Here is an 11,600-nt window from a genome sequence, read left to right on the forward strand (position 1 = left end):
AAGATTTAATGCCATGGTCACTATAAAATGCCATCATCATTCCTTAATTTCTTCCAGAGCATCATCAGGTAAGTGGACTTTCTGCTTCCAGGGCTTGGTGAGAATCCTTCCACCCATTTCCCAGAGCTGGTGGGGAGCAAACACTTACTGGGCTGGGAATACGGAGAAGTCCATTTCAAGTTGGAACTCACGTGGGTGGGCCAAAGATTTTTTTTTTCCTGGCCACACTTAACCATCTGTGCTTTCTCTTTCTGTGAGAACACTATATAAAGCCATCCTTACTACGTGGATCATTTCGTTTACTAAATCATGGTTTATTTTTTCCTCAGGATATCACATGCTATTTTGGAGAAGGTTTTCAAAAGGTCTTAAGTGCCTTGGCTTGAAATTGGTTTTGTATTAAGGGAAAGAACCGGTGTCCCAGAGTTTCAATCAGCACTTCAACAAACAGGCAACTGACCTCCCAGAGACTGCCCAGGGGTTGCCAACAGTAATAGTGGGCTATAAGACTTCCAGGGTTCATTTCTTTCTGCTGCTTTTCTACATTTCTTCTACCCTATTTTTTAATGAAAACAGGACTATGGTTGAGGGTCTTACAGGAAGGGGTTGGGACGGAGTTGGCATACAATAAGATCTGTTGCCACCTCCCATCTAACTGCAGAAGTTTCAATGATGTGAACTGCTTGGTTTCTGCATGGAAATAATTGTTTTTAAATATTTTATTTATTCATTTGAGAGAGACAGAGAGAGAGAGAGAGCACAAGTGGAGAGAAGGGAGGGAGAAGGAGAAGCAGACTCCCCACCACGATGGGTGCCTGACGCAGGGCTCAGTCCCAGGACCCTGAGATCATGACCTGAGCCGAAGGCAGATGCTTAACTGACTGAGCCACCCAGGAGCCCCTCTTTGCATGGAAATAATTGAACTACCCAAGTTGTCCTTCACATGAGTGGTAAAGAATTATGTTTCTACATCAAAGCCATCACAACATTGCTCAAACAACACACTAACTATGTCATTAGCACTCAATACTGTTAAATATAGTCACATTTTACTCATACATAATTTGGGGGGAACGAGGTTTTCTCCACAAATGAATTTTCCAGAAAAGTGATGCTTCCCCCATCAAGGATCAAAAGATGTTTTTTCATCATTTTTGATAGAACTTAAATGTATTTTACATATTCAGCAACCACTTAAATAAGATGCAAGAATCATTATTTGTTTAGTCTTTTCACAGCCAATGATCACTTGAAGTGTAACTAACTGCTGCACACAATCACTTCACCGAATAGCCTCACTTTGGCTCCTCTAGTCCTTCATGTCTCCTTTAAGAATGTCAGGCCCTCATCCGTCTGGCTATTCTCTGTCACTCTTTACAACTATCAGTAGGTCGGACTGTTAGCTTGTGCATTCTCACACCTGTTCTCATTTGCCCTGTGTGAGAAACTAGACCGCAGTATAGAGTTTATGGGAATGAGTGGCATTTTTTGACAATAATTCTCAGTCCAAAAGGCCCCAGGTAGGGGCCTAAGAGTCATTTCGTACCTCAAATGAGAAGAAAGTGGTGGGCTTGAGGATGCAGTTTCCTGGCTAACATGTTTTCCTTTTTCCTTTGTAAATTTTTGGCAAAGCTTGAGAGTCTTCCTGAGATGAGTGACTGTGTAGTATTGCATTTTCTAAACACGTTCCTTCCCCGTATCTCTCATTTATGCATAAATTATCTTATTCATCTCAGAAAGTTAATTTCTAAGTGTTGTTAGCCTGTATTTGCCTAAGTTGTCAAAAATCCCTGTGTGATGATGTCGGAGGACAAGAAGATCTTTTGGAGGGGGATTTTTGGTAGCCATTACCCTTCTTCTTGATCAGGATTCCTGCTGTGATTTAACTTTCGCCTCAGTAGTGTGCTTTGGCAGTCAGAAGAGCGAGTATCTGCGAAGGAACAGAAAATAGTTAAATCAAATAACAATGAGAAAATGTAATTTCTCTAGCCATCCACTACATAGACACACGGATCCGTTCCTACTTTTATCTCCCTGAGACTGACCCTAATGAAAATCCTAGTGGAAATCATTGCAATAAAAATAGCCAAAACATTAAGAATAGGACAAGCAAGTATGACGATGGCTGATAAGCATTTGAACCATCAAGCATCCTTACTAATCCAACCACAAAAATAAGTACTGGCTCATGGGCTAAGTACCCAAAAGAAATCAGGGACCATCTTATATGAATCAATTAGTGTGTGTACCTTAAAGAAAAGAATTCTTCAATGATCCTTTAGTTCCCCTTATTATTATTATTTTTTTTTGAGAGAGAGAGAGAGAGAGCGCACAAGAGCACATGGTTGGGGGGGGTGCAAACAGACGGAGAGGGAGAGAGAGAATCCTAAGCAGGCTCCACGCCCAGCATGAAGCCTGACGTAGGGCTCAATCTCACAACCCTGAGATCATGACCTAAGCCTAAATCAAGATCAGGCGCTTAACTGATGGAGCCTCTCCCCTTATTATTTTTAATAGAATCTACGTTTAGTAATGTAAGTTCTCAAGCTTGTTTTAAACTTTAGTGTTGTTGTACTTACAGTTGATTGTGTTTCTAACAAAAACTGTAAATTCCTCTCCCTAAATTAGTAAAAAAAAAAAAAATCATTCTGAAGTGAGGCTTCTAAGGTCTTGAATCATCCTCAAACCATCTTTAAGTCCATAAACTAGCACTTTAAATATATATATTTTTTATCCCACCTCATTCCATAAGGATTTGATGGGGCTTATAAAAAAACAAATAAAATCAGTAAATATATTTTTTTAAGCTGAGATAGTCAAAAAGAAAAGAAAGAAAGAAAGAAAGAAAGAAAGAAAGAAAGAAAGAAAGAAAGAAAGAAAGAAAGAAAGAAAGAAAAGAAAGAAAGAAAGAAAGACCAAGCAAGAAAATAATAAAACCAAGTAGTAAAAGTAGTATACAGAAATGGTGCACCATTGGCCTCTATGGTTGGCAGAGCTGGGCTACACATTTGGCTCAAAAAATCCAGCAGTTTAAGAGAGAAACACAGAAGTTGTAAGATTCATAGAGGCCATAAAATAAAAACAATGGTGGAATAATGAGATAAGTTTTCCCGACAAGTCACATAAAAAGGAAATGTAATGAAATGTTTGACATCCAGGAAAACAGGCCAAGAGTAGAGACAATAGTCCATTACATTTGGCTGTTCCTTATTATAAGACAATGGCATGATACCAAAATGCAATTTGTCAAACTCAATTCTCCAAATAACTAGAATTTTGATGGTCTGGCTTGATCCAACAGCAAATTTGTTATCTAAAGGAGAACGAACTGCATGGCATTCAAGGGATTTCTCACAAACATAAATTTTTGCAATTAGGTTTCTGATAAGGATAAAGGATGATTAAAAGTTATATTCTCAAACTAGAATTCCAGGGTACAGATATTCTATGTAGCAAAATAAAGCAGGGAAAACTGAAGAAGTGACCAAGATAAACACCCAAGTACCTTGGGAGTGGACTGATATCATGCCCTGCAAATATTTCTGAATTCACTTCAAAATATAAATAAATGGAAAAGATACCAATGCTCGACAACACAAAGAATGACCACACTAATTTTTAGCTTGAATCTTTATAACACAGATATTACCGATCATTCACTGTGGCTCAAGAAAAAGAAAAAAAGAAAAAAAAAACCTCAGTAAAGCACTGGAGTAGGGCGCCTGGGTGGCTCAGTCAGCTAATTGTCTGCCTTCAGCTCAGGTGACGATCCCAGGGTCCTGGGATCGAGTCCCGCATTAGGCTCCCTGCTCAGTGAGGAGTCTGCTTCTCCCTCTCCCTCTGCCCACCCCCGCTTGTGCTTCTCTCTCTCTCTCTCTGTCTCAAATAAATAAAGCCTTAAAAAAAAGAAAGAAAAGAACAGTTGTTGGCCAAATACTAAAAAAAAAAAAAAAAAAAAAACCACTGGAGGAAACCTTAATTCAAGTAATATTGCTTTCTAGTGAATCCTACAAGACACATTCATTCTGATATTTTCCTAAGATAACCTGCTGAGTGGAATTGTTGAATAAAAAGCCAGCGAATGCTGGAAAACTCTTAGCAAAAAAGGGTGATTGGTGTTTGAGTGGCTATGATAGACTGCACTATTGTCCTCAATTGTCATACTTCCTTGCATCTACACTCTCCAGTACTTCCCTCCCACACTGATTCTGGGCTGGGCCATGTGTCCTACTTCAGCCAATATGATAGTAGCAAATTTGATGAAGGGCTTGCTCATTTCGGCTTGCTGTCTTGGAACTCTCCATTTCAGTGAGCACCAGCCCAGGTAGCCTGCTGGAGGATGAAGTCCTGTGAGACACAGCTAAATTGTTCCATTTGAGGCCTCCTAACCTGCCAGTTCCCAGCCTACCCACAAGCTGACTGTCCTTGCCCTAATGCAGTCCTTGCCCTAATACATCAAAGCCTGGTCCAGATCAACCAAAGTGCCCAAGCAGTCCTATACATGTGAGAAATGATAAGTGGTTGTTGTTTTAAGCCACTAAGCTTTGGAGTGGTTTGCTATTGATAGCTGATACAGCAATCACTAACTGCTACAGTACCTGAATTTGAGCTATTCTTTTATGTAGTATTAGAAAATAGGACCAAGAGTTGGTGAAAATCATTTCTAGAGCTTGGTAATATTAGTAGATAATATTTACTATTTTCACTCTGAATGGGAGTAGGGAGGGATTCAATTAGCTCATCCAAAAATAATACTGAATATTAAGAAATGATTAAAAAGAAAGGAGGTCTTCGAACATTTCTGTTTTACTCATCTTGAGATAATTGTTCAATTGATCAGGAAACTGTTCTTCCAAACCCAGATCTTTACACTGGTGTTAAGATGCAAATTCTATAGAAGACTCTGGATTGGGTTCAGTGTTGTATAGGTTAGCCTACAACTGGTTCCTACCCACAGAACCAAATACTAAGTAAAGATAAAAAAAAAAAAAAGATGTGAATGATCTTATCTTGTTCTTGAGAGATTTCTGCATAAAATATACAGAAAGGAAAAATAATTTACCATGGAAGAGCCTTGCCAAAAGCCTGTTGCTTCTGTAGAATATTGGCCTGAGAAACCCAGACTTGCAATTTTTCATGGGCAACTAGCTAAAATATTTTTTTAAAGAAACAGTAATCTGATAAATCCATAATTACAAAGGAGTAGAGGATTTACCTTTTTTTAAGAGGTTGCAGATGGGGAGCAGGACATATTATATACTTGGTCCATCAGAGCAGAACTAGAAAGGTCAGTCACCAGCAGACCGTAAACTATTTTAATAACAGAAAATCCTCACTGGGGAACTTACTTAATTTGACCTTATAAATCAGTAAGACTATGAAAGGACATGTTTTCTGCATACACTAGAAAGAGAGCGAATTATCTCAAATTATAAATTTGAGAAAAGGGGGTGTCTCATACTGTTTGCTAGGGGGCTTCTTCAATCATCCTCACCAGGTTCATCTCAAAATCTTTCCTGACTCTCAGCTCTACCTGCCAGGTCTGGGCCAGCCACAAGAAATTAAGTTGAAAAACAAAACTTTTAAAAACCAAGAGTAAAAATTGGATTTGGCAAGATCCTGAATGACTTCCGAATTTCATTTCCTATGTTAGCTCACAAGGCTGGCCATGAGTGCTTTTAGCTTCCTAAAAATCATACACACAGGAATTTCTCAATCAACATCCCATGTAGGAAACAAAAACCACTCTAAGTATTACAAGCAGAAAGGCTTTAATACAAGGAATCAGATGCTTGAAACATCCGTGATAGGATGGAGTAGCAAGCTCTAAGATGGTCTTCCGGGAATAAATCCCAGATGTCACAGAACTGACCCACCTTAAGATCTATACTTTCTACATCATGGGAAAGTTGAGAATCAAGAAACACCACTGGACAGTCTGAGATCAGGAGCACCCCACCACTGCTCTGATGTAGAGAGCAAGAAGCCAGGATGAGGAAGCTGTCTCCTGGCCACACATTTTGCGTGGAGACTATGGAATTGGGATGTCAAAAATGCATCCTGTCATGACCCTGCCTATTGGGGGACACACCAAGTCCTCATGAAAATCAACCAGATCTCCTTACCACCTTCCAACCCTCACAGTGTGTATCTAGCTGCTGGAAGTCTCACTTATACCCAGCACCTTAACCATGAGGGAATCTGGGAGGTACAGTTTGGGCTTCCTGGCCTCCGCAACAGAGGTCGGCACAAGGGCACCAGTCTTGCATGTCCATCAGAGGAGCTATGGCGGTAACTCTTTGTTTTTCTAAAAGAGGGAGTGATGAGCACAGTTTTAGCGTATCAGCAATCCGTTCGTAAAAGCAGAAGGAGAACTTGTCTCTCAGTCCCCTAAGACAGAGATATCATCAATCTCCAGAGATCTGAGGCATCACCAATGGAATCTAAATGTGTCTTTCTCCATTTCCCCTTTCTCATCCCCATAACCTAACCAGCTCAATCTTGGCTAGGCACAGATCGGCACAGGGGCAACTAAGCCAATGTTTAAAGTAAGAGGAAATGATCGCGTTCATACAGTCCAAGATCTCCATTCTCAGAATGGTTAATACTCAGGGAGTGATTAACTATAACACATTTCATCTCTTTTTACTTTGCTTTGACCCAGAAAGACTTCAGGGGAGCTGTTCACTACAGCATTGCCTTGGATAGATTGGCTGGACTACTTATGAACCTCTGAATGTGGGTCACATCCACAGTCCATCTTGGAACAAAAAAGCCATAAGCATTCCTTATACTAAAGTTACAGATGATCCTGGCCCCTGGTCACCATTAAGCATGCCAGCAATTCTTGCTTAGGATAAGGCAGCCATAGGGGCTTGTAGTACCCTTGATTTGAGAATTCAGCAGAACCTGGGGGGTTTTTGTTAGATAGCAATTCACTGAACCAACCAGATGTTCTCTCTTGGGATGTTTAAATATGAAACACACAGAAACCCACCTGAGGGGGACAGGGCAGCTAAGATACACATAGAGACAAGGAAAGAAGCTGAAGCTAAATGTAGAGAGAAGAAAAAGAGGCCAACAGTTGAAGGAGGTGAAGAGAAGCAGAAGCCATAGAAACAGAGATAAACTTAGGTATAAAAATAGTAACTCAGAGACACCAACCTGCAGCAGTATACATGAAGTCATCTTGCCCTAGGACAGATGTGCAATTTCTTACTTTTTTGCAATCCTTAATAATCCACACCCTCTAAAGTGATTTATTTTCCTTGAAACCTCAAGGAGCCTAACTCACTTCCCAGAATAGAGGGAACTGACCTTTCCAGGTTCGTGCCTTATGTTACTGTTTAGAATAAGAAGCATCTGTTTGCAAATGAAATTGGTGGGAAATTTACCATTCAACATCTCCTTGGGGGCCCCAGAGAAATGGCTCATGGGAAATTAAATGTCTTTTGATGTTTTGAGGCTGGAGGAATGTCTCCATCTGTTCTTTAACAGACCAGGTGTTTAAATGGTTCTTCCTGCTAGGGGGTTCATAGAATAGATGAAAGTCCAAAGATGACAGAAATGTGGTCCAACATCCGGAAGACAGCGGGAAGTCTACTAAAGGCATTATGTGCATCAAGGTGAATCTCGGCTGATTTATCAGAGAAATTAATCAGGACCAAAAAGTTCCTATAAGAATGGAGAATACTTTGACCTTAATGCCCCAAAATTCATATGTTGGAGCCCTCATCCGCAATGTAACTATATTTGGAGATAGGCCTATGAGGAGGTAATTTAAGTGAAATGAGGTCCTAAGATGGTGTTCGGATAGAATCGAATCAATGTCCTCCTAAGAAATGTTATCAGAGATCTTGCACACAGCAGGATGGCAGCCACCTACAAGCCAAGAAAGAGGCCTCAGAATAAAACAGAATATTCTGTTGTGGCAGCCTGAGCTGACTAAGAGAGCTTGACAGCCACCATCCCTCTGCCTCCTGTAAGTTTGAAAAACACGAGCATAACTAGAACCTCCTTACCTCTGTGAAAGTTTTTTTCCCTATAACTAAGAAAAGAGGAACCTACAAACTTGGACTTAAGGCCTCCGTCAGTAAAATGATTAATATAGCCAGAATACATATAGTAAGTTCACTTGATAGTTTTAAAATAAGGTCTTAAGTTCCCAACTACACCACATGCTAATAGAGGAATTTTATTCACTGGAAGGGAAACAAGGTCCAGCTAAACAACCAAAAATAGAGAAGAGACATATTGGTCATGGTGTGGGGATTGGTGTCAGCAAGAGAGGCATCTGCCTGTGTCAGCTCAGGATCATTCCAGCTCCCTCTTTGGATTCCAAACATAGCCGCTACCACCAGCATTTAGATCAATGGAAACACACAGTTTCTCTGAACTAATACACCATTCCTGATGCTAAGCTCATGGGAGATTTAATCATCTGGAGAGGATCCCCTTTGATTGTCACTAGGCAAAGTGTCAGGAGTGACAACTGAAACCATCTACACCCACACAGCTTGATGTCCACATTAGCATGACTTTACCAGTGCGATGTCTTCATCAATTTATTTATTCCAGGAAACACTGACCCAGGAAGATAAAAGCTGCAAATAACTTTATTGTTCCTTCCAGGAAGTTCCTGAAAGATCCACCACTCTTCAATAGAAAGCATCAAATGACAGTTTATACTTCAAGATTCTTTGAAAGCCTTGCCTCAAATCCTCATCTTGCTGTGCTCATCAATCCTGTATCATGATCCATATTCGAACCAACCCAAGCCCCTGCATTGAAAGACCTTCATTACCTGGACTTCAAAAACCCATAAACATCCTAACTTTGCAACTCCCCAAATGACATGTTATTAAGATTCTATCAAAGTAGTATTCTCCCTGACTGCAGTACAATAAACTCAGCTTTGTCTCATTAACATGCTGTCTTGGTGATATTTTAGGAAGCCAGTATTCTATTGATAAGGAAATAATCAAGGGTAACAAAAGGCTGTAAGATCTCTCACAACATGGGGCTACAGAAGTGTTATTTCAGCAGAGTGGGGAGGAAGGGTAAGCGTTCAAAAGATGGAATGGCAAGATGCACCCCTTTGAGGACCAGGAATCACTGCTGGAGTGAACCCTCTAAAGATAGCCACAAGGAAAAACAGTGTCAAGAAACTAGGGGAATGGATCTGCCATGGTGCCATGGCAACTTTGCATCTAGCCACGTAGACCACCCAAGCAAACGCAATCCCAAACTAACCTGGGTCTTGGCAGAATGTTTTGGGATTCTCCTGGAATACAAGAGGATAGGAAGCCTCCAAAGAGCTTCTCCAAGGCCCTTTCCCTCTCACCTCTGCTAAAAAAAAAAAAAAAAAAAAAAAATTATCAAAGAAGACAATGTAGGTGATAAAAACAAACTTCAGTTCGAACTTTATGAAGAGTCACCTTTTGGAGAACCGCAAAGTGGAGTGCAAGGCAAAAAGCTCTTATAGGATAAAGAATAAGAACAAGACAAATAGATAATTTCTGATTGTCTGGGGCCACATAGTCAACCTTGTTTGGAATGAGAAGGCCCAGGGTTGGCTTGGCATTTGGGGATTGGCTGACTGGATATACTGCATTTCTGGGCAGAGAGAGTTTCCAGGGACACAAAAGTTGTCTAAGTTTCAGTTTGCTGATGTGGCACCCTGGACAAGAGTGGCTCCATCTTGGGTCTAAAGTTCAACACCTCCCTAGCCCCTCTGGAAAGCTGTCAGGAAGCAGTTTCTCACCATCTCCAGGGTTCTGAAGGGGCATGGATCATCCTATTCTATCCCCCGCAGAATAGAGGGGCAGAATATAAAAAGTTAGCCGTGGTATCCCACAGCCTGTGTTGCAATCTTATAGTACCTCTGGTTTCAGTGTAAATCTTTTTTTTTTTTTTTTTAAGATTTATTTGAGAGAGAGAACATGAACAATGGGGGGGGAAGGGGGGAAGGGGAGAGGCAGAGGGAGAGGGATCTCAGGGTGGTGGGAGCCTCCCCTACCTGCCCCCCTCAGGCTTCCCCCTCAGGGGGTAGTCCCCTTCACTCCTTTTCCCTCTTCCTCTGCCCCTCCCCCCACTCGTGTGTGCTCTCTCACTCTCTCTCTCTAGAAATATGTAAATAATCCTTTTTTTTAAATTCTATTTTTCGGGCACCTGGGTGGCTCAGATGGTTAAGCGTCTGCCTTCGGCTCAGGTCATGATCCCAGAGTCCTGGGATCGAGTCCCGCATCGGGCTCCCTGCTCCTTGGGAGCCTGCTTCTCCCTCTGCCTCTCTCTCTCTCTCTCTCTGTGTCTCTCATGAATAGATAAATAAAATCTTTAAAAAAAATAAATAAAATAAAATAAAATAAAATTCTATTTTTCAAAACCAAATAATGAGGAGTGGCATTGTTTTACATTTTTGTAAATCTCTTTTATATTTGGCTTAATAATACCTGGCTTCTCATGCCCTTTACATTCAAACTGTTTTAATCACACACATCGTGCATCTCTGGAAAACTCCCCAATTAAAGAATGAGAAAGCAAATGTCTTAGTCTTATAAAAATAGTTTTCTCCTGAGGACCCTCAGGTCTGGGTGAGCCTCAGAGGTGCCTGGACCACACTTTTGAGAATCCCTGATATCTTATAATGTTTCCCAACAAGTGGTTCACGTATCATTTGATTTGACATGGCAAAAAAAAAAAGTTTTATTTCAATAATTATGTATTTTAAGTGCTTATTAGAAGTTATAACTGATGATACACTTGATGCATCTGATAATTCCTTAAGGCACAGCAAAACTGTCCCAATTTTAAAAAAATAAGCAATTTGCAAGTGTCCGAGTCAAAGAACAAAAGTCGAGCCAAAACGTTCTGCTTCACGTTTTCTGTATTTTAACAAGAGTGGATTACTTTCATGGAGTGCAATTATTCCTAAAAATACTACATTCAACCTTGCTGAAATCAACCATATGTTGATTTGGGAAGACACAGAGATCGAGTTTTAAGATTCTGGGAGCATAAAATAGATTTATATTTCCAGGAAGAAGCAGAAAAGAGGAATATAGGTAATGGTTAAGAACTCGTATTTTGTAATCAGTCCGATCTGGGTAGGAATCCTAGGTTTAACATTATTAGCGCTGTGATCTTGAACAAATTGTAAACGTCGGTTTCCCCGTAGCAAAAGGAGGTAGTAACAGTGAACTCCTAAGATCAACCGTTAGCTAAAACACCGCACGTAAAGTAAATAGCACAGAGCCTGGCACATATGAGCACATTCGGTGTATCGTTATTCCTACAGATTTTATTTATCGCCCTAAAGTCGCCAGAGCTTCCCACAGTGCCCAAGACAGAGCGGACGCCCAGCGACAGATTTCGGGGGAGGAGAACAGGTGCTCCGCCTCGGAGAAAAAAGGCACACCCGCCCTGATGTTGGGGGTGGGTCTGGAAGATTTCGCGCAAGTTAATCTTAAGAGGATCGGGTTCCAGGTGAGAAATAGCAAAACACCAAACGTCCCGACCTTGGAGTCTCAGCAACGGGGTTAATATACCGCCAGGTCGCTGGCCCGTTTGCCAGCCGGAAGACCGAGGGCGCGTTCTGCGAG

General features: G+C 41.0%; 1 long non-coding RNA gene across 1 annotated transcript; it reads right to left on the reverse strand.

Moving 5' to 3' along the window:
- Positions 1-1,611: 1,611 nt before the first annotated feature.
- On the reverse strand, positions 1,612-11,590 carry LOC114218598 (uncharacterized). The gene is made up of 3 exons (XR_003611226.1): positions 11,517-11,590; positions 9,253-9,345; positions 1,612-1,930 (listed from the first exon to the last, which is right to left on the reverse strand). It is a non-coding gene; the product is annotated as an uncharacterized LOC114218598 (long non-coding RNA).
- Positions 11,591-11,600: the final 10 nt, after the last annotated feature.

This window comes from Eumetopias jubatus, unplaced genomic scaffold (genome assembly GCF_037043125.1).
Source record: "Eumetopias jubatus isolate StellerSeaLion01/CBP00866 unplaced genomic scaffold, mEumJub1_p1.0 scaffold_1, whole genome shotgun sequence".
Lineage (NCBI taxonomy): Eukaryota > Metazoa > Chordata > Mammalia > Carnivora > Otariidae > Eumetopias > Eumetopias jubatus.